The sequence below is a fragment of the Oryctolagus cuniculus genome, chromosome 13 (assembly GCF_051225735.1).
Source record: "Oryctolagus cuniculus isolate XC-2025 breed Fujian yellow rabbit chromosome 13, ASM5122573v1, whole genome shotgun sequence".
NCBI classification, from domain to species: domain Eukaryota; kingdom Metazoa; phylum Chordata; class Mammalia; order Lagomorpha; family Leporidae; genus Oryctolagus; species Oryctolagus cuniculus.
The window spans coordinates 91,828,790-91,852,596 of record NC_142879.1 but is presented as its reverse complement, the minus strand read 5'-3'; the positions used below and the strand labels follow the sequence as shown (position 1 = coordinate 91,852,596).

Genomic DNA, 23,807 nt, shown 5'->3' with positions numbered 1-23,807 from the left:
GAAAAAAAAGCAATTGTAAAGTAGCGTTTTGTTATTTATTTATTTATTTATATAAGGGGAACAAGTTTCATGTTGACCATGATCAGCATGTTTGCTTAACAGCAGTTTACAGCGCCCAGCAGGCACTCAAGGCCCTGTGCCTGACCCTCCTCACCGCCCCCTCCTCCCACTCTGGGAGGGATCCCCAAAACCCAGCCTCAGCTCCCACCCAGGGTGCCGGGAGTGGTGAGGGGGCCCATCAGACCCCACACCCAGCTCACTCTGGGAGGAATGGACCCCTGCCCCCCAGGTCTCTATGCAACCCCCACCCTGCAGCCCAGGTGTTCCCGGAGGCATTCCTGGAAGAGGAGGCTGTGGCCGCCCAGCCAGGGAGCCCGCGGGGCAGCTCAGAGACAGACCCCTGACCCCAACCTCAGCCCAGGGCGCCCCAGAGGGCAACCAGGGCCAGGCACGCAGGTCAGAAGCGGGAGGGGCCAGTGCCCAGGGGCTGCCCCAAGACCCCTCCCCACCCCTCCCTGCCCGCCCCAGTCTCTGATCAGAAGCAATAAGGCCTTCCATGTGCCTGCAGGGCCGGGAGGGGGCGCGGGCAGGGCGGCCAGCCCGGCCAGGGACTGCGGGGGCGGCAGCCAACCCGGAAAGGCCCCTCTCACTTCCGCAGGGACAGCGCTGACCCCTGCCCCGCGCGCCCGCCGCAGCCAGAGCCCCTCGCGGCCGCCGCCGCCGCCAGTGCCGCTGCCCCGGCCCCCGACGACGCCCTCGGGCTGCTGTCAGTGGGACGGGCCTTGGGGCTGCGGGGGCGAGGCCGCCTCTTGCCCGGCCCCGCCAGCCGCCTAGTGCCCGCTCTGCGTCCTGGCCGGGCCCCCGCCGGCCCCGCAGCCCCTGCCGAGGGACGCCAGCTTCTACAGCCTCCCGCCGCCGCCGCCGCCGCCCACCTCGGAGCCCCCGCGTCCCTGGCCGCAGGGCAAGTTCTGTCAGTAATCCATGGAGATCCTTTCTTCTGTAGGTGAAACCTGAAAGTTCTTGTGCAAAGACCCTGCCCGACTCTGCTCTCTGTTTTATTCCTGAGTGTGTAATTCAGGAGACTGAAATAGATTCACACTGTGTAAAACCAGTGAGCAGAACTTTGCACACCCCTTCACTCAGTCTGTTTCTCCCTCCCTCTATCCTCTGGTTACCACTATTTTACTTTATGAGTGTGACTTCCCCAACTCCATTTACTAAATACACTAAAGTGTGTTTTGCACAAAGGAGCCAGCCATAATCCTTGACTGTAATGTGCGCTCTTCTCCATTACTGCTTTCTTCATTCCTTCATCCACTCAGTCCTTCAGGACAAGCGAGTTTAGGGTGTGGTTTCACTGGGGGAGAAGCTGTGTGGCACACGTTGGTTGTATGGACATTTCTGCTCTTTCCTATTTCATGCTTCCTTGCTTTAACTCCTGCTCCACGCTCTTTCCCATGGTCTGAGAATGACCATCCAATGGTTACATTAACTCACGTGTAATTTTTAAAAACAATTTTTTCTCTACTCTAGAGCTTTAATCCCTATTTTATATTATACCATAAGCCAACATTCGGGATCCTATTTTGGGCCACGCCCCATTCCAGCAAGGGACTGCCCTGCCCCAGCTTCTCTGGATATAACATAGGGATCCCTCCAGCTAGGGCCAGGAAAGGGCCTCATGCACGTGGCAAACCCAAGAGGTGACTGCCTGATGAAATGAAGTCTCATGGATCAATCCTTTCTTTGAAAAGACCTTGGAAGGAGTCAAAAATTGCTTCCAGTATAAAGCAGATACTCACGATCATAACTCTCATTGGCTTTGAACAACACACACACACACACACACATATGCACAAACGCACAAATAGGGTAGTTTCATATCAGATAAAACATGTACACCCATGTTGCCAATACCATGCAGCAATATACAGAGAATAATCTGTTCCTCATTTAAGTAACTTGGTTATTGTCTAGCTTATTATTTATATTACATTTGGTATTTATATTTTATTTTCAATTATTATAAACTACACAAAATATAAAATTTTCCATTTTATCATTTTGAAAGAATATGTCGAGGGTCAAGTTTATTGACACTGCGTGAAACCATTCTCCACATTATTATTATTATTTATTTTTAAAAGATTTATCCATTTAAGAACTGGCCATCAAAGAAGGAGGTACCTTTCTCTGAAGGAAGGAGAGAACTTCCACTTTGACTAGGACCTTGTCTAAATAAGATTGGAGTTGGCGAACTCAAAGGCCTCCACAGCCTTGGCAACTCATGACTAGAGCCTAGGGTGATTACTGATGCCATAAATAAGAGTGTGGATTGTGAAGTCAACAACAGGAGTCACTGTGCACTTACTCCCCATGTAGGATCTCTGTCTTCAATGTGTTGTACAATGTGAATTAATGCTATAACTAGTACTCAAACAGTACTTTACACTTCGTGTTTCTGTGTGGGTGCAAACTGTTGAAATCTTTACTTAATATATACTAAATTGATCTTTTATATATAAAGATAATTGAAAATGAATCTTGATGTGAATGGAATGGGAGAGGGAGCAGGAGATGGGAGGGTAGCGGGTGGGAGGGAAGTTATGGGGGGGGAAGCCATTGTAATCCATAAGATGTACTTTGGTAATTTACATTTATTTTAAAAAGTTTTTTAAAAAGTTAAATAAACTACAAGGACATACTATTTTTTATGTATTGGATAAGCAGAGATCAAACAATTTAGCCACTGTTGGTGAAGATCTAAAAGGGGGGGGCGTGCTGTGGCTTAGTGGGTAAGGCCGCCACCTGCAGTGCCAGCATCCCATATGGGTGCGGGTTTGAGTCCCGGTTGCTCCACTTCTGATCCGGCTCTCTGCTATGGCCTGGGAAAGTAACAAGATGGCCCAAATCCTTGGGCCCCTGGATCTGCAAGGCAGGCCTGGAAGAAGTTCATGGCTCCTGGCTTTGGATTGGTGCAGCTCTGGCTATTGTGGCCAACTAGGGAGTGAACCAGTGGATGAAAGGCCTCTCTCTGCTTCTCCTTCTCTCTCTGTGTAACTCTGACTTTCAAATAAATAAATAAACCTTTTTAAAAAACAAATAAATATACCCTGTTATTGTGGGCCTTATCTGCTTGTGGGTTTTTCAAGTTTATTTACACACATTCTAGAAGAGAAATCACAAGCAGGTAAAACAGATCTTTCTAAGAATGCCATTGGGTGAGTCAGGGCAGGATGGGAGGGAGGCTTCCTCTTCCCTGGGTCACATTTGAGTCTGGTACTATGTGGACAGCTTACCCAGAGGAAACCTGTTCCCACAGCACAGTCCATGGCGAGGCTCTGAGAGGGACACGATGTGGACTGAGCCCTAGGAAACACTTTCCCAACACTCTACACACAGCAATCACTTTGCTGTCTGTGCTATGGCTACTGCTAATGCTTCAGTTGCTAGTATTAATTTTATATAACCTTAATGAAGGCTGTAGCACATACTCAGTGCTAACTGGGTATGTAGTTGGCAAACACAGCTCTAGGAGAAGTGTGAGTCTTTTAAGTAGTGAACATTCTGTATGAGGTTCTCACCCTTCCCTGAGGTCACTGTTCCAATATCCTCTCTCCAAGATGGCTGCTTGGACAGCATCACTTAAAAATGCAGGACACAGGTTACCTCTCTTCCTCTTCACTTTTCTGCTCACACTTCCAACCTTCTGGCATTCTAAATGCTTCACTTGTTGTAATCTATCTCTTCACTAGAACATAAAAGATTTTGGTCAGGGGCTGATTCTGTGGTGCACTGGGTTAAAGCCCTGGCCTGCTGTGCTGGTGTCCCATATGAGTGTTGGCTTGAGTCCCAGCTGCTCCACTGGCAATCCAGCTCCCTTGTAATGCACCTGGGAAAGCAGTAAAGGATGGTCCAAGTCCTTGGGACCCTGCACCTACATGGGAAACCCAGAAAAATTTCTGTCTCCTCGCTTCCTTTTGGCTCAGCTCCATCTGTTGCGGCCAGCTGGGGACTGAACAGCAGATAAAGACCTCTCCTTCTCCCTCTCCATGATTCTGACTTTCAAATAAATAGCAATATTTTTTTGAAATAAGTATTTATTTATTTGAAAGGCAGAATTACAAAGAGGCAGAGGCAGAAATAGAGAGAGGTCTTCTATCCATGGGTTCACCCCCCAGATGGCCCCAATGGCCAGAGCTGAGCCAGTCCAAAGCCAGGTTCCAGGATGTTCTGCCAGGTGTCCCACACAGATGCAGGGGCCCAAAGACTTGGGTCAGCTTCCACTGCTTTCCTAGGCCATAGCAGAGATCTGGATCAGAAATAGAGCAGCCAGGACTTGAACCCAAGCTCATATGGGATACCAACACTGCAGGCAGTGGCTTTATCCACTACACCAAAGGCCAGCCCCATAAAACAGACCTTTGAAAAACAGATTTTGGTGTGTTTTCTTCATTGCTATACCCCCTCTACCTATGGTGACAGGCACACAGGAAAAGCTCAATCAGTATTTGTTGAATGAATGAATGAATGAATGAAACTTTGGCAATGGAGGTAACAGTCTGTCAGACCAAAGTCTTTAATAGCCTAAGTAGGAATGTAAAATCTCGTCGTTCACAATGTCCATGCAGCTGCCTTAAAAACACATAACCACAATCCACCTGTGTAATGTGAACCTGGGCAAAGGCGACTTCATTTTGTTGGTTCAGGGTCTTTCTTTTCTTTTTTTAAGATTTATTTATTTACTTGAGAGGCAGAGTTACAGAGAGAGGGACAGAGAGACAGAGGTCTTCCATCCACTCGTTCACTCCCCAAATGGCTGCAATGGCCAGAGCTGAGCTGACGGGAAACTAGAAACCAGAAGCTTCTTCCAGGTTTCCCATGTGGGTGAAGGGGCCCAAGGACTTGGGCCATCCTCTGCTTCTTTCCCAGGTGCATCAGCAGAGAGCTGGATTAGAAGTGGAGCAGCTGGAGCTGGATCTGGTGCCCACATGGGTTGCAGGTGCCATAGGTTACATACAATAACAATCAGTTATAATGAAGATTTAGTTCTCTTCCTAAAGAAACAGTCTTGTGTTTGAGCTATCATTTTAAGACATGCCAATACAGGGCCAGTGTTGTGGTGGAGTGGGTAAAGACATTGCCTGCAGCTCTGGCATCCCATATGCATGCTGGCTCATGTCCTGGCTGTTCCACTTCTGATACAATTCCCTGGTAATGGAGTGCAAAAAGCAGTGGAAGGTGGCCCAAGTACTTGGGGCCATGTGTGAGACCTAGATGAAGCTCCTGACTTCAGCCTGGCCCAGCCCCTGCCACTGTAGCCATCTGGGGAGTGAACCAGCAGATGGAAGATCTCTCCCACTCTCTTTCTCTCTTTCTCCATCTCTGTCTCTTCTTCTCACTGTGTAAATCTGACTTCCCATAAATAAATCTTTAAGAGACATGTCAGGCCGGTGCTGTGGTGTAGTGGGTTAAGTCACCACCTGCAGTTGTCAGCATCTCATGTGGATGCTGGTTTGAGACCCGGGTGCTCCAAATCTGATCCAGCTCTCTGCTATGGCCTGGGAAGGCAGTAGAAGGTGGCCCAAGTCCTTGGTCCCTGCACCCATGTGGGAGAGCTGGAAGAAGCTCATGGCTCTTTGGATCAGCATAGTTCCAGGTATTGTGGCCAATCAGGGAGTGAACCAGCAGATGCAAGATCTCTCTCTCTGTAACTCTTTCAAATAAATTATTTAATTTTTTTTAAAAAAGTTCATGATGTATGACCTCTACCTTGCCCTTGCACGAGCTCTCTAACCCTGCTATAACACAGGATTTGCAGTTCCATGCTGTTCACAACTCTATGCCTTCAGCTAGGTGGTGGATCTTCTGTGGGGTCCTCAGAGGTCACTTCTATTCTGTAGTCAGCTGCCCACTGATGGCCTCATGCTGGCTGGTGATTGGGATGGCAGGGTAACCAGACTTGGAGGCTCTCATCAGATAGGCTAACTCGGGCTTGCTTTCCTTGTGGCCTCAGGGTTCTGAAGAGTAGCTGGAGACAGCAAGCTCCAGTACCTAAGTGGTGTCTGAGACCCTGTTGGTTTCACCTTTAGTTGTGTCCCATTAGCCAAAGAAAGTTACATGGCCAAGACCAGAGTCAGTCTGGGATGGAACTACAAAGGCTGTGGATAGCAAAAGGGGCCTCCTGACTGTTTAGGTTTTTAGCTTTTTGCTTTTTTAAAAAATTTATTTGACAGGTAGAGTTATAGACAGTGGGAGAGAGACAGAGAGAAAGGTCTTCCCTCCATAGGTTCACTCCCCAAATGGCCACTACGGCCGGTGCTGTGCTGATCCAAAGCCAGAAGCCAGGTGCTTCTTCCTGGTCTCCTATGTGGGTTCAGGAGTCCAAGCACTTGGGCCATCCTCCACTGCCCTACTGGGCCACAGCAGAGAGCTGGACTGGAAGAGGAGCAACCAGGACTAGAACCCAGCACCCATATGGGATGCCGGCACTGCAGGTGGAGGATTAACCAAGTGAGCCACAGCTCCAGCCCCATGAACATCTCTTTTCATTCATTCATTCCACAAATTGTATGAATGAAGTTTTTCTGTAAGCAATCCCTAAGACAGGCAGTAAGGTAGAGGTTTTTCCTCAATGCTTGGGATTCATGTTCTAAGGCAGTCAGAGTAGACCACACAAGTCAGACAAGGATTCGTGAAGGTCCCACCAGGCAGGATGGGTCTCAGAAGGCCTCTCTGCATTCTTCCCCACCTCTGCAGAAATCACAACCTCTTTACTCAGGATTACCCGTTAGCAACCTCTTCTCCATTAAGAAAAAAAAAAAACTTAAAATTTTAAATATTTGCAGTGTGTATATATATCTTAAAATATATGTGAAAAATTACTGTATTTCCTTGGTAAGCTACACAGCCAAGCATGGTATTATGTGATAGCATTTCCACTATCTGAATGTCAAGGGTGAAATTTAGGAGCAGTTAGTCCTCAGTCCCTGAGTTGTTGACTTGTTCGCAGGAATCCATAGCTTCCAGAACTCCAAATTCATACTTGCAAAACTTACATAGCCCCAAAGCCCAAATGAAAATCCCTTCAGAAATAGCTTTAGAAAGCTTCTCCATTCTTTATTTGCCTCTTGCAATGTGGTGGAAACACCGCATTGCAAGCCCAGTCTTTCATAAAGACAGGGGTGAGGAATGGAGTTTGCCCTTGGTTTTTTCACCAAAGGCACAAGATGAAGTGCATCTGTGAATATTGTGTACTTTTGTTCTATTCTGTGCACCAAAAGCTATCTGTACACCAAAGCTATCTGGTACTGTTTCACCAATGATCTGTATCCAGGACCTGAAAGGAAATTGGCTGTGGAACAGTGAAAGTTTCCTTAAAAATCAGATACAGATGATCACTTCCAAATGCAGTCATGGAATTTTACAAGTGACATTATGACGATCAGCTTTCCAACAGACACCCGGCCTTTTATAAAATGCACATTATCTATGGCCAGCTTTATTACTGCTCCAGAACTGTTGAACTGAAATCGCCTATCTAATTAAACTGAGAAATGTTGGGTGAACTTGAACTGTTTCAGGGACATGAATGACCAGAGAACGTATTTCATATAAACCTATTGTTTCATCATGTGATGGTGAAATTATTTTTAAAATGTTGTGTTCTGAGTACATTAAAAATAAAAGGCATCAGGAAGTTATCATATTCTTCACCAATCTCCTTTGCATTTCTGTGTAAACTGAGCAGTGTAAACTATGGTTGGTGCTCAATGAAAACTTTGTGACAAATTTTTTCAATGAAATGGCACACAAAGTGGCATCAGCTGACAGTTCTTTCTTTTAATATGTGTCTGCCGACATTTCAGATAAATTCTGCTTTACTGAGCCGGCGCCGTGGCTCAATAGGCTAATCCTCCACCATGCGGCGCCGGCACACCGGGTTCTAGTCCCGGTTGGGGCGCCGGATTCTGTCCCGGTTGCCCCTCTTCCAGGCCAGCTCTCTGCTATGGCCAGGGAGTGCAGTGGAGGATGGCCCAGGTGCTTGGGCCCTGCACCCCATGGGAGGCCAGGAAAAGCACATGGATCCTGGCTCCTGCCATCGGATCAGCGCGGTGCGCCGGCTGCAGCGGCGGCCATTGGAGGGTGATCCAACGGCAAAGGAAGACCTTTCTCTCTCTCTGTCTCTCTCTCTCACTGTCCACTCTGCCTGTCCAAAAAAAAAAAAATTCTGCTTTACTGGGGCACAGCATGTTAAGTTGCCCTCCGTGATGCCAGCTTCTCATATGGGTGCTGGTTCAAGTCCTGGCTGCTCCACTTCTGATCCAGCTCCCTGCTAATGTGCCTGGGAAAGCAGTGGAATATAGCTCAACTGCCTGGGCCCCTGACACCCAGACAGGAGACCTGGGATGAGTTCTGAGTGCCTGGCTGTGGCTTGCTCCAGCTCTGGCTATTTTCTTAAAAGAGGAAAGCCTGTGGTTATGCCCAAATATAACAAAGTGTGTTTGTGTATGATGATGAATGACTCCTGCTCACATGCTGCCCTGCACAGCTACAAAACTGAGGAATTTACCAAGTCAGGCCCATGATGTTCCACATAAAAACAATTTTTATTCATGGTAACATATAAATTTCAATTAATCAACCTTAGCAATGGGACTTCTGATGTGTTCAAGCAACTTGAATGCAATAGGTCATGTCCAGGGCAGCCATGCTGAATCAATGTACCTAAGTTTAAAAAAAAGCAACATCTCCAATAAACATACATACATGTACATGCACACACACATGAATGGACAACTACAGCTATGGCCCATGGGCCAGCAAAAATATGTATTTATTGCTTATGATTCTAGCACAACAAATGTCATTGCATTCCTTCAACTATACTTTTTGAACTCCCCAAGTCTGAACAAAAGAAAAGAAAGTCCCACTGAATAACCACCCTCTCAGGTTCTGTGCTAAGTTAGTAGCATTGTGCAAACCATTCCAGTGGTTTTCAAGAGGGATACCAATGGGTTTGATTTGATTTGCTACAGGGTTTAGTAAAGAGTCATAGTTTAATCGCACAGGAGATAGCAGAAAAGGCCTTGCCCATGGCCTTGGCCTACTGACTGGAGGTCAAGCACAAGCGCAAGCTCAGGGTATCTGGCTACTGGGGGAGAGGAGTCAGGCCCTGCTGGAACTTTCAGCTAAGCCATGAGCAGCACTTCCACCTCCTTTTTCCCCTGCCCCATGGCAGAGCCAAGAAATGTGGCATTCATTGTCACAGAGCAGGAGGAGACAAAGGCAAGTTCAAGGGAGAAGCATATGCTAGAGATTAGAAAGGAAAGCTGTATATATCCCAGCCGGGGGGACAGCAATAACCTATAGATTACATAATCAATGAAGGAATCCCTACCTGGCTTGGCTGCAATTCGATCCTTCACACTCAGGTCTGTTGTGGAAGCTGAGCCAAAGCATTTCAAAAGCAGGAGACACCAAACTTCTAAGATTGGAAAAGACAAGTGAAAATGAGCAGTCAGGTGGTAGCTGAGACACAAGATCAACTCTATACTAAGTAAAGATTTCAACAGTTTGCACCCACACAGACACACAAACTATAAAGACCTGTTTGAACTACTTTTACAGTTAATTCTCATAGCACAACTCATTAAGGACAGAGATCCTTCATGGGGAGTAAGTACACAGGGACTCTTGTTGATTGAACATTTGGCACTCTTATTTATGATGTCAGTGATCACCTGAGGCTCTTGTCATGAGCTGCCAAGATGGAAGCCTCTTGAGTCCACATACTCTGACATTATTTAGACCAGGCCATAGCAAAGTGGAAGTTCTCTCCTCCCTTCAGGGAAAGGTACCTCCTTCTCTGATGGCCCCTTCTTTCCACTGGGATCTCCCTCACAGGGATCTTTCATGTATCTCATTTTTTGCCACAGTGTCTTGGCTTCCCATGCCTGAAATGCTCAGAGCACTTTTCTGCAGCATAGTTTGCTGCCCTAATGTCTCTGTATTTCCTCTTCCTAGGGCCCAGAAACCTAGGGCCATAAGTGGTAGGAAGGTACGCATTAGTTTCTAGGCATACTTGGCACACACACCTGAGTGTGTGCACTGATGAGTCCACTACCCGAGATGGGTAACCCCATGTTGGTGGTGGTGGTGGTGGTGGTGGTGTGTGTGTGTGTGTGTGTCTTTGTCAGTGGCTTCTTTACTCCCTGAAGTTCCCTCTTCTACACAGAATATTTACAAACTGGGATGGGTGCAGCAACTTTGCCACCAAACAAGAGGCCATGGAGTGGGAGCCCTGCTGAGATGCAGTTCGGCACAGAGAGCAGTTCCTGAGGAGGGCCCAGGGCTGGTGAGGCCCAGGCAGGTCCGTGGCCAGCTCCAGCCACTTGGTCATGGGGGAGCCTGGCTGCTTGGCGTTCAGGAGCAGGCAGTTGCTGCGCTCTCTGACTCAGCCTGTAGCCTCTGATGGTGGTGCCTCTGTCTCCACATCTCCTCCTCCAGGGCAGCCCTGTCAGCCTTCTTCTGTAGGTTCTCCTGCAGCTTCCTGAGCATGGACAGGTGCAACATCTTCTCTGACAGCCTCCCAGGCTCTCGCCCAGCATCGACCTTTAGGTTCCCTTGAGGTGTCTACTCTCTGGGATGGGCTGTCCCTCCTGGACAGTGATTCCACAATGGAGTAGCAAGTAGAGGTGATCTCTGACTGAGACAGACTGCCACTCATCCCCCAGGGTCTCACTGCCTATCTCCAACATGATCTTGCTGATGGAGCTCCTGAGGGGACAAAGTCTGTGTCATGAAGGAGGACCTCAGCTCAGGGGCTGAGTCACCCTTGTTCTCCTGGATACCAGAGCCATGCTGTCAGGTGCCAGCAAGGAGACATCCCCCAATGAGCATGGGCCAGGCATCTCTGGCTTTTGAGGATAGATGCTATCATCAAGAACAGAAAAATAATAATAGTTGTTAAGTTCACACAGCTAGAAAGTGGTAGAGTTGAGATGTGAACTCAGGCTGTCTGGTTCCAGAGCTACCATGTCACACTGAAATACTGATAGTGGGGGCTGGCACTGTGGTGCACTGGGTAAAAGCAACCACTTGCAATACTGACATCCCATATGGCCAATGGGTCCAGACCCAGCTGCTCTGCTTCTGATCCAGCTCCCTGCTAATGTGCCTTGGAAAGCAGTGGTGCTTGACCTCCTGTGCCTATGTGAGAGATACAGAAGTAGCTTCTGACTCCTAGCTTCAGCCTGGCCCAGCCCTGGCCACTGTGGCCATTTGGGGAGTGAACCAGTGGACAGAAGATTCACTTTCACTCTCTGTCTTTTCCTCTGTATAACCTGATTTTCAAATAAATAAATAACTCTTTAAAAATGATTAAGATTTTGGGGGTGAACCAATGGAAGAAAGACCTTTCTGTCTGTCTCTCTTTTGCACTGTTTAACTCTGCCTGTCAAAAAATGATTAAGGGATCAATTCAACAGAAAGATGTAACTATTATAAATGTATATGCACCTAACTACAGGGCACCTGGCTATTTAAAAGAAACATGGAGGGATTTAAAGGGAGACTTAGACTTCAAAACAATACTATGGGGGACTTCAATACTCCACTTTCAGCAATGGACAGATCAACCAGATGGAAGATCAACAAGGAAACAGCAGATTTAATCAACACTGTAGACCAAATGACCTAACCGATACTTAACAAAACTTTTCCTCCTACAGTTGCAGAATACACATTCTTCTCAGCAGTGCATGGAACTTTCTCTAGGATTGACCACTTACTAGGCCATAAAACTCAGCAATTCAAAAATATCAACATCATACCATGCATCTTCTCAGACCACCATGGAATGAAGCTGGAAATCAGCAACTCAGGAATCCCTAGAGCATATGCAAACACATGGATAATGAACAACATGCTCCTAAATGAACCGTGGGTCATAGATGAAATCAAAAGAGAAATAAAAAAACTTTCTGGCAGCAAATGAAGATAACACAACATATCAAAACTTATGGAATTTAGCAAAAGCAGTGTTAAGAGGAAAGTTTATAGCAATAGGTGCCTACATCAAGAAATTGGAAAGGCACCAAATAAATGCGCTATCTATGCATCTCAAGGATCTAGAAAAACTACAGCAAACCAAACTAGCAAGAGAAGAGAAATAATTAAAACTAGAGGAGAAACCAACAAAATTGAATCACAAATTGCCAAAGATTGCCAAAATGAAGAGCTGATTTTTTAAAATAATAAAATTGACACACCATTGGCCTAAATAACCAAAAAAAGAGAACAAACAAAATCAATGAAATAGAGATGAAAAAGGGAATGTAACAACAGACACCACAGAAATAAAGAGTCATCAGAAGTTATTACAAAGAGTTGTATGCCAGCAAACAGGGAAATCTATCAGAAGTGGATAGATTCCTGGGCACATACAACCTACCTAAATTGAACCAGGAAGACACAGAAAAGCTAAACAGACCCATAACTGAGACAGAAATTGAAACAGTAATAAAGTCCCTCCCAACAAAGAAAAGCCCAGGACCAGATGCATTCACTGCTGAAATCCGCCAGACATTTAAAGAACTAACTCCAATTCTCAAGCTATTCAAAACAACTGAAAGAGAGGGAATTCTCCCAAATTCTTTGTATGAAGCCAGCATCATCTTAATTCCTAAGCCTGAAAAAGATGCAGCACAGAAAGAGAATTATAGACCAATTTCCCTGAACATAGACACAAAAATTCTCTTTTATTAAGTCTAGCCATAGAATCTAACAACATATCAGAAAGATCATCCACCCATTCCAAGTGGGATTTAACACTGGTATGCAGGGATGGTTCAACATTCGACAATCAATCAATGTGATACACCACATTAACGAACTGCAGAAGAAAAACCATATGATTATTTCAATAGATGCAGAGAAAGCATTCGATAAAATTCAACACCCTTTCATGATGAAAACTCTAAGCAAATTGGGTATAGAAGGAATATTCCTCAACACAATCAAGGCAACTTATCACAAACCATGGCCAGCATCCTATTGAATGGGGAAAAGTTGGAAGCATTCCCACTAAGATCCGGTACCAGACAGGGAAACCCACTCTCACCATTGCTATTCAATACAGTACTGGAAGTTTTAGCCACAGACATTAGGCAAGAAAAGGAAATCAAAGGGATACAAGTTGGGAAGGAAGAAGTCAAACTATCCCTATTTGTAGACAATATAATTCTTTATTCAGGGGATCCAAAGAACTCCACTAAGAGACTATTGGAACTCATAGAAGAGTTTGGTAAAGTAGCAGGATATAAAATCAACAGCCTTTGTACACACAGACAATGCCATGGCTGAGAAAGAACTTCTACGATCAATCGCATTCACAATAGCTCCAAAAACAATCAAATACCTTGGAATAATTTAACCAAAGATGTCAAAGTTCTCTACAATGAGAATTACCGGAGGGTGAGGAGGGGCAGAGACCAGAAAATCTGAGATAGCTTTTTTGTCACTTCCTTGAATTTACAAGCAAGGTTTACTTTTCTGTTTATGAATAGACACTTCAGTCAGTTACAGGCTCTGGAGTTTGTTTTTATTCATCAGAATAGGAAAAGATAAAGAGGTATTTGGTTTGGTTACAAGTTTCCCTGTGTGTTCAACTTACTACATCTCCCAAATACCTTTCACAACACTTGTATCACTTCACGGATATGTGCAAATCAGTGGGATAAGGCATGTCCATTGCACCAGTGAGCTCAGGCATGGAAAGCCAAGGCACTGTGGCAAAAAGAATGACCTAAATGAAAGATCTCTGTGAGATCCCAGCAGAAAGAATGGGTCATCAAAGAGGTACCTTTCTCTGAAGGGAGGAGAGAACTTCCACTTAGATTATGGTCTTATTTAAATAGGGTCGGAATTTGTGACCTCAAGAGGCTCCCACAAGGCCAGTGCAGTGGCTCACTAGGCTAATCCTCCACCTGCAGTGCCAGTACCCCGGGTTCTAATCCCAGTTGGGGTGCCGGATTCTGTCCCGGTTGCTCCTCTTCCAGTCCAGCTCTCTGCTGTGGCCCGGGAAGGCAGTGGAGGATGGCCCAAGTGCTTGGGCCCTGCACCCACATGGGAGACCAGGAGGTAGCACCTGCCTTCTGGCTTTGAATCAGCATAGCACGCCAGCCATGGTGGCCATTTGAGGGGTGAACCAATGGAAGTAAGACCTTTCTCTGTGTGTCTCCCTCACTGTCTAAACTCTGCTCATCAAAAAAAAAAAAAAAAAAAAAAAAAAAAGAGGCTCCCATAGCCTTGGCAGTTCATGACAAGAGCCTCAAGTGATTACTGACATCATAAATAAGAGTGTCAATTGTTAAATCAATAATAGGAGCCACTGTACACTTGCTCCCCATGTAGGATCTCTGTCCTTAATGTGTTGTACTATGTGAGTTAATGGTAAAATGAATCTTCAAGCAGTGCTTTGTACTTTGTGTGTCTGTGTGGGTGCAAACTGTTTAAATATTAGTATATACCAAGTTGATCTTCTGTGTATAAAGATAATTGAAAATGAATCTTGATGAAGAATGGGATGGGAGAGGGACTGGGAAATGGGATGATTGTGGGTGGGAGGGAGGTTATGGGGGGAAAAGCTGCTATAATCCAAAAGCTGTATTTCAAAATTTATATTTCTTAATAAATAAATAAACTGTTTTTATTGCTTCCTTGATTTTTGTTGTTTAAGATCCAGAACATTCTACCCGAAGGACATAATTGAAAATAACTTAATGAAAATAATGAAATTCATTCATGGTCTCCAGATCATGACACTGAAACAGTGTCATGATCTATCTTCTAAGATGGAAATAAAAAGAACTGGAGAAATATCTTTACAAAGAGGGTGTACTTTTCCTAAAAGTCCTTGTATCTTGATTTAGTCATTTCCATCACTTTCCTTGATAAATGTCTTGCTTACATAATCCATGTGGAAATGTGCCCTGGGAGCCAAATCATATTTTGTTTGACTAATCAAAATCCAACACAGATCTGAGAATATTGAGTCTTTTTGTTTATATATAAATTTTTTAGCTTTTCAGAATGTAATTTTAAATTATTTTGTGCTAGCAAAATATATTAATTTTATAAATGTAAAATTTTATCAGCGGTTAAAACACTTGCACCACACACAACTTTTTTTAAGTATAAGAAACTACCTTCAATGGTGTCCTGATTTCTAGGAAAATGATAATACAGTTTGGATTAAGTTATTTTAGACTGGTTTCAATAGTGCTTTGTACTAGATCTGCCAAAGTATCTGTCCAGCTTGATATCCTGTGAAAGTTTGTGATTTTCTTGTTAGACATTCTTATAGAGTGTTGTCTTTAAAATGAGATTGTCTCTTCTATATTGAAAGCATTTTTATGTTTTCTAATTTAAAAATATTTTCTTCCAGTTGTGCAATAAAGCTGAAGTAGCAAAAATAAAATAAAATAAACAACCCTGTAGATACATAAATCCCAGTTAAATAATAACTAAATTATTGAGAGATCCATAAATAACCCAAGGGAATTAACAAGAACTGATCATTTTGAAGATGGCACTGATTTTTCATTTCACTTACACACTTGCAGTGCAGGAATTATACAGCTTCTGAAAATGATGGATCATCAGAAACATTGTAAACAGCTATTAATAAATCAGCATATTACCTGCCCAAGGAACATATTCAGGTCCTTTTTCTAGTGCTTCTCTCCTATACAAGGAGTTTCTATTTTGGCGATAATGATTAGCAGCCTGCAACATATCATGGAAGACAAATCAAATGTGTTATCACATGTGCAAAGTGATGGACCACAGCATTTCAGAGAATAATTTGTTTTTTGTTTTTTCTTTGTTTTTGTTTTAGTTTTTGACAGGCAGAGCGGACAGTGAGAGAGAGAGACAGAGAGAAAGGTCTTCCTCTGAAGTAGCACCTTGACAGTAGGGACTCCATTTTGGAGCACTTGAGACTGCATTCTGGGAAAGTACCCCCCCCACCCAACGTGACACTCTGGTCTGAAACTATGATCTCAAATAGTCAGACAATAGCAGTGCACTACATCCCTTGACAGAGCACAGAAAACCCCTAGCATGATTGCTCAAGCTTGAAAATAGAAAGGTTGCACCTGGGTTAATGATAAAGTTGTGCTTTGTCTATGTCTTACATACAATTTGGATTAATGTCAAGATCATAAATGATAATTGTACGATTGTAACTGGTATTGTCAAGATTATGATGAATATTAATTTCAGTTAGGTCTTAGGTTATGTTGACCCCAGTAACTATGTACTCTTTTTTTGATCTTAGCAACCGTGTATAGCAACCATGCATTCCCTCCCCCTCCGGATTTTGCATTTTTTGCCTTTATAAACCCTATGCTGTAGATCCTCAGGGCTGCTCAGTTCTGGTTTGATCAGAGAGCCCCAGCATACTGGAAAAAAAAAAAACCCTTTGCAATTTGCATGAGAGAGGTCTTTTGGAGTCGTCCCTTGGGCGGTGGGCGTTCTCGACCTTAACACCTCTACTGTTGGTTCACCCTCCAATGGCCGCCACCGCTGGCGCACTGTGGCCAGTGCACCACACTGACCCGAAGGCAGGAGCCAGGTGCTTCTCCTGGTCTCCCATGGGGTGCAGGGCCCAAGCACTTGGGCCATCCTCCACTGCACTCCCTGGCCACAGCAGAGACCTGGCCTGGAAGAGGGGCAACTGGGACAGAATCCAGTGCCCCGACCGGGACTAGAACCTGGTGTGCCGGTGCCGCAAGGCAGAGGATTAGCCTATTGAGCCACAGCACCAGCTCAGAGAATAATTTGAAACACTAAGGTCTGTTAGTGAAAAAAAGTACCCTGCAAAAGACCAGAGGATTACTTTTGGGGTTTCTCTGCTTTTGACATTTGCTTTACTCCACAATTTAACTTCAACTTTGGAAAACTATAAGTTTCCAACCTAAGTAGGAAAATCATTAATATAAAGTCTATTAGCTAAAATTAGATGGAATATTTTGATCAATAATACAAGCAGCAAGTGTCTGAGTGGTTAGAAAATAGAAATGAGAGCTATTTGGGTTTGTTAATATTAATATGTGTATTAATTTTTAACAAGGAGAAATTCGGGTTTTATTAAGAACATCATAAATGTGTGTGTATTAATATATACATTCAGTTAGCTGATATTTTTCATTTTAGAAACAGCAAATGGCTAAAACTTCATAAATTATTGATCATGCAGACTCTGAATATGGAAACCACTTATTGTGTATCGAGACTCTGAGCTTTAATCTGCTGCAGTCTTGATGGTACTTTTATACCTTAAGAATATTGTTCACGCTGATCACCGCTTCAGCCCATTCCACAGAATCCAGTGCTGCGTCCTTCAAGACTTGCTCCTCGTGCTCCAGTAAACACTCGCAGATAGTATCTACTTGGGACACCTGAGGGGATAAACAGAAGCCAACACTTACAACAAAATTATGATGATGGGTCACAACTACAACCACTCACTGAGTTTTACTCATTACACCAATATACTGAGTTACTGGTGAAAATAAATTTTAAAACCAAGTTATAATCTCCCAACTTCTAAAAGTTGGAGTGCACAAAAAAAATATTAAGGGGCTGGCGCTATGGTGTAGTGCGTAAAGCTGCCGTCTGCAATGCTGGCATCCCACACAGGTTGGGGATGCTTTGAGTCTGGGGGTGCTGACACTGCAGGTGGTGGCTTCACCTGCTGCACCACAGTGCTAGCCCCTTCTTAACCAGTGTCATAATCACATGGTTGAATGCCTCCCCCACCACGTAGATATTTCAATTGAACTGAAATATCTGTTTATAATAGCTATTAGCGCTCAATATAACCTTCTATCACTTTATTACAATTGACATAATTTTATTAGGTAAGACCCCCAAACTAATTACTGGATTATAATAATGACCCAAATTGAAACTTGCTAATTTTTCTTTGAAGAATTCCCTGCTTTTCCAGGTGTAACAAAAATGTTTGTAGAAAAACAATTAGCAGGGACCGGCACTGTGGTGTAGTAGGTAAAGCTGCAGCCTGCAGTCCTGGCAAGCCATATGGGCACCAGTTTGAGTCCTGGCTGCTCTACTTTTGATCCAGCTCTGTACTATGACCTGCAAAAGCAGTAGAATATGGCCCAAGTCCTTGGGCCCCTGCACCCATGTGGGGGATCTGGAGGAAGCTCCTGGCTCCTGGCTTTGGATTGGCCCACCTCCAGCCATGGCAGCCATCTGGGGAGTGAACCAGAGGATGGGAGACCTTTCTCTGTGTCTCTGATTGTTACTCTGCCCTTCAAATAAATAAATAAATCTTAAAAAAATTACTAAATAATCAACCATATGATTTCTTACTCTTCTATTTTGTGTCATTAACACATGAAGACAACATGGCAAAAATGTTATGAAAACTCTTGTTCACAGTTTCAGTCCTACAGTTAAACTTTCCCCCTTTATTTAATTTGAAAAGCACTGTAGCAGGTTAAGCCACCACCTGCAATACCAGCATCCCATGCAAGCACTGGTTTGAATCCCTGCTTCTCCACTTCCAATCCAGCCCCCAGCTAATGCACATGGAAAAGCAGCAGATGACTGAAAGGAGCCAAGAGCCACCATAAAAAAAATGGGGCTCTTGAGACAAACCGTTCCAGAGACGGCCTTGGGAAATGGGGAGTAAACCGGTTCACAGAGAAAGCAGTCAGCTACTAACCAGAGAGACACAGAACACCTGCCTTGTAGATAAGCCCCTTCCCTACGCTTGCTCAAGGTTAACAAAGAAAGCTGCAAGACACGTAGCAACCTATTCCTCTCTCCTAGAGACCCCCTCCCCTAATGTATCCCTTTGACCTAGTACTTTTCCACCGACATTACCACTTTTAGACTGCCATACAAGGCCCGCTACTGAAAATTATCCAATGAACTTACACCAGCCTATAATGTTAATTTTGTGGTTTTGCCCTTTAAAAGCTGTGTGCGATAGCTGCTCGGGGCTCCTCTCACTTGCTTGCTGCTTGCAGCAGTAGGGGGCCCATTTGTACAAATGAAATAAAATTACCTCCTGTTCTATTGCATCGTCTGGTCTGGAGTCTGTGTTTCTGGGGTCGTCACAAGAGGACACCGCTTTTGGGGTCCTACATTTGGGGGCTCGTCCGGGATTTGGGGGACCCCAGACTCCCACACTCCATCGGCCAGACGGAGGTAAGTTTGCTTACTTGTGTATCATTGTAACTGTGGTTTGTACTGTTTGTCCTTGTCTGCCAGGACGATGTGGAATCCGTCCTGGGGCGCCTGTACAGGCTCAGTACTGACTGGACCGAAGAGGGAGACAGACGTGTCCTGAGGCCCCTGGTCCAACCCTGGAGGACGCTCCAGTGGTGGTCTGGGAAGGAGGGAAAGAGGGTGTTTCCCTTCTTCCAGGGGAGAGCCTGGCCAAACGGCCGCTCCCTTCTGAGATTTTGGTTTTGGTTTTGTCTCGGTCTGTTGCTGCGCGGCTTGTGATTTCAGACGTGTCCTGAGACCCCTGGTTCAACCCTGGAGAATGCTCCAGTGGTGGTCTGGGAAGGAGGGAAGGAGGGAATTTCCTTTCCTCCAGGGGAGAGCCTGGCTAGACTGCCGCTCCCTTCTGATAGTTTCGGTTTTGTCTCGGTCTGTTGCCGCGCGGCTTGTGATTTGTGTTCTGTGTGTCACTGTTTTTGTTGTCCTTTATCTCTTACTGTCTCCCCCATCTGTTTTTATTGTTGTGTTTGATTGCTAGATGTATACTTGTATGAAAAATGTGTATTGTATTCTTATAATGTGTTAATTATGTCTACCTCTCAATGCAACTCTAGGGCCAAATGTAAGGACAAATTTTTGGGCTGGAGAGGCTTGTACCTAGATTTGGCTCTGGTAACCAAGAAACTTTGCTGCCGAATGACCTTCTCCTGCTCCTTGGGAGCCTGGCCAGTTCCCGGGGAGGAGGATAAAGGAATGTTTTCTGATAAATAGGTGGGCATGCTTCATGTCTCGGCTCTCTGGCCAAGACCCGAGATGGGACGCACTGCTTGCCTAAAATCTTGGCAATGAGCCACCCTTGTCCTTGGAGGCTTTAGGGGGGAGCCGGAGCAAGCCTCTGTTGCTGCTGTTTCATCCTGGGGGAACACGCAGTCAAGCTGAATGTTAAATATGCCCATAATGATTACATGATCAATTGGCTACTGTGATTGAGGTGTTCTGTGACAGTCCCTTTAATAAAAAATTAACAAAATAGATTAATAACAGGACATTCAGGACCTGACGCTCTGCTTGGTATGTCATTACAAAAATCATCAAGGAGGGCTATGCCTGATAAATGAGGGTGCTATAAATATGGGCAACAGGGACATGTACAAAAATTGTCCAGAAGTCAAAAATCAAAATAAGGCTCTTCCTGGGATTTGCTTCCAGTGCTAAAGGGAAAGGCATTGGGCCAATAAGTGTCACTCCAAAACTGATAAAAAAAAAAAAAAGGTAATTCATTAAAAAACAGAGTTCAGGAAACTGGAAGCGGGGCCAGCCTCAGGCCCTCCCTACAGGGATCAGTGGACCATCTTGCTATAGTATCATTAAAGCAATGGAGCCATGTTTATTGCAACATTCTGTTAATCTATGCTCCTTTACCATCTTTCCTGTAAATAATTTTAGTGTGCACTACAAGGCTTGCAGCGTATTTCTTGCAGATTAAAAGTAACTAAGTCTGTGCACAGCAGACAGCTAAAAAGTAATTTACTGTCACAAATTGGCGTAGTTGGCAGGATCTGCAAGTATGCAAAGCAATGCCTTTCTTTAAAAGAAAAACTGAAGTTGCATGTGTAACCTGCGATGTTCCTGGCTGAAAAGACCTTCAGTTCGCCTCTTTGGTGAAGGAATGGGCTCTCTGCTCAGAATCGAGTGAGAATTGGAATGGCAAGTTACGGAGTGCACAGCCTCCACAATTTATTGAGGTTTTGCTATCAGTGCCGGTAGAAAAGGGGGATAAACTATAGGCTTTGGGAAGGTGAGAATGGATTTTGTTATCTGCATACTGATGCATATGTAAGCAATTGAAAAAAACAGTATAAAATAAATGTAAATTTAAAAAAAAATACTGCCCTTCGGAGTCAAACTGCTAAATAGTGGTAGAAAAATTATATCAAGCTCCTGTACTGCTGCCAGGGCCAACTAAGGTTATTCAGTGTAAACAATACAAAATTCCAGGTGGACATAAAAAAAAAATCTAAAACAGTAAAAAATTATCTTAATGCTGGAGTGATGATTCCCATAATCACTAAAAAGAATTATCTAATTTGGCATGTTAAGAAATCAGATAAAACCTGAAAAATGACTGTGGATTACAGGGAATTAAACAAAGTTACTCTCCCATTGACTGCTACAGTCCCAGATACCATCATTTTAATGTAAAAGGTCACAAACATAAAAGCGTGTTCTTAATAAGAAAAGTTAAAAAAAAAACTTTTAAAAAAATATAATTTATAAAAATTGTTTATCTTAATGGCTGGTTTATACTGGAATGAAAAAAAGGGGGGGGAGAAGAGAAAGGTTTGAGCAAGTTACAGAAGGTGTGAAAAAGTCGCAAAATGTTATGGAAAAAAGAAATCTTTAGTTATTTTCTTTGACATAAAATCAAAATCTGATCCTCTGTTAAAGCAATGAGTTAAAGTAATCTATTATGTTCTCTTGATGTCTCTATTAAATTCTAACTGTTTAAAAACAGCTACAAAAAGAGCAGTGTTAAAATGGAGGGATCCTATCACCAATCAATGGAATGGACCTGATCCAGTACTGGTATGGGACAAGGGCTCCTAAGGGATGGGTTTTTCTATGTAACCAACATGCCTTTCTGCAATTGCTCCCTGGGCCGTGTGGCCCTGATGCTAACATCTGTATTTACAGCAGCGGATAGAGTACGTCAGTGGCGTGCTTTACCTGAAGACTACAATAACAACGTCATCCTAATAGGAGAGGACACTGCCCTTGCCATGGCTGCATCAGTAGTAAGTGTTCCTGGACTGGCTTTTAAAAATAATCGTGGACTATAAAGGCTTACATGTTTGGTGACCAAAGCAATCAATCTTGCTGCTACTGTGCTATCCAATATAGCCAAAGAATTGGATCAAGTTCACTCAGGAGTGCTTTTAAGCCATGCAGCTAACAATTACTTGCTGTTAAAAAGATCATTTAAGTTGTAAACCTGCACCTGGGGGATATTGCTTTAACATTACTAACAATGTGCCATATACAGAGTCTGTTATTGATAAACTTAAGAGTAAAATACAACATATGTTTATTACTAACCCACTATTCATTTGAAGGGTTTCAATGGATTCATTGGTTATTAATGTTGGCTGGACTGCTACTGCTTTTCCCACTTTGTATGGGATGTCTTCCGTGTGTTCTGCATTTTATGCTGACTTCCCTATAGTATAAATGGACTGAGATTCATCATTTAAAACTTCGTACCAAACCTCCTTTGTAATCAAAATAATTGATATTTGGCTGTATGTTTCATCTCTCACCTAATGTTGGGCTGGAATGGTACTCAAAGACGGGTAAGACGCTCAGCATCCTGTACCAACCTAAGACAGGGCTCTAGGCCAAGCTGCCAGAGTTACCGATGACGGGTAAGGACAGAGATGACTGAGGGCAACCTAAGACAGAGGCCATTCTCAATTTAATAAAAAAAAAAATATATATATATATATATATAAAAACCCATGGCTGGCCATGGGCCCACATGCTAAGGCCTGGCTTGCTGATCATTGGTATTAGTCCTCACGCAACAGTATCAAGCCCTGGCCACCAGTGACCGTATTGAAACCCCTCATTAACGGCACACAATTTTAGGATTAAAATTAGTTCAAAGAGAAAATGGGGGAATGAAAGGAGCCAAGAGCCACCATAAAAAAAATGGGGCTCTTGAGACAAACCGTTCCAGAGACGGCCTTGGGAAATGGGGAGTAAACCGGTTCACAGAGAAAGCAGTCAGCTACTAACCAGAGAGACACAGAACACCTGCCTTGTAGATAAGCCCCTTCCCTACGCTTGCTCAAGGTTAACAAAGAAAGCTGTAAGACACGTAGCAACCTATTCCTCTCTCCTAGAGACCCCCTCCCCTAATGTATCCCTTTGACCTAGTACTTTTCCACCGACATTACCACTTTTAGACTGCCATACAAGGCCCGCTACTGAAAATTATCCAATGAACTTACACCAGCCTATAATATGTTAATTTTGTGGTTTTGCCCTTTAAAAGCTGTGTGCGATAGCTGCTCGGGGCTCCTCTCACTTGCTTGCTGCTTGCAGCAGTAGGGGGCCCATTTGTACAAATGAAATAAAATTACCTCCTGTTCTATTGCATCGTCTGGTCTGGAGTCTGTGTTTCTGGGGTCGTCACAAGAGGACACCGCTTTTGGGGTCCTACAGACCCAAGTGTTTGCCACAGTCCCCCCAGAGGGAGACCAGGATGGAGTTCCAAGCTCCTAGCTTCAGGCTGGCCGATCCCTGGCTGTAGCAGCTATTTGGGGAGTAAATCAATGGATGAAAGAAACCCCCCCTCTGTTATTAATGAGGATTTGATTCTGATACTTAAATATTTCAAATCCACATAAGAATCTATCACTGTTGCAATATTTTTCACTATCTTTCTAATAATATAAAATCAACTTATGACAATCTAAAGTTTTACACAAAAGTACACAGAAATTCTGAATTAAATCCTGTTTTTTAAAGAACTGGACTTAAAA

At 44.1% G+C, this 23,807-nt stretch overlaps 1 non-coding gene across 1 annotated transcript; it reads right to left on the bottom strand.

The window, feature by feature from the left end:
- Positions 1–9,397: 9,397 nt before the first annotated feature.
- LOC103347031 (uncharacterized) lies at positions 9,398–17,469 on the bottom strand. The gene is made up of 3 exons (XR_016219165.1): positions 17,343–17,469; positions 15,705–15,789; positions 9,398–9,487 (listed from the first exon to the last, which is right to left on the bottom strand). It is a non-coding gene; the product is annotated as an uncharacterized LOC103347031 (transcript).
- Between the last annotated feature and the right edge of the window lie 6,338 nt (positions 17,470–23,807).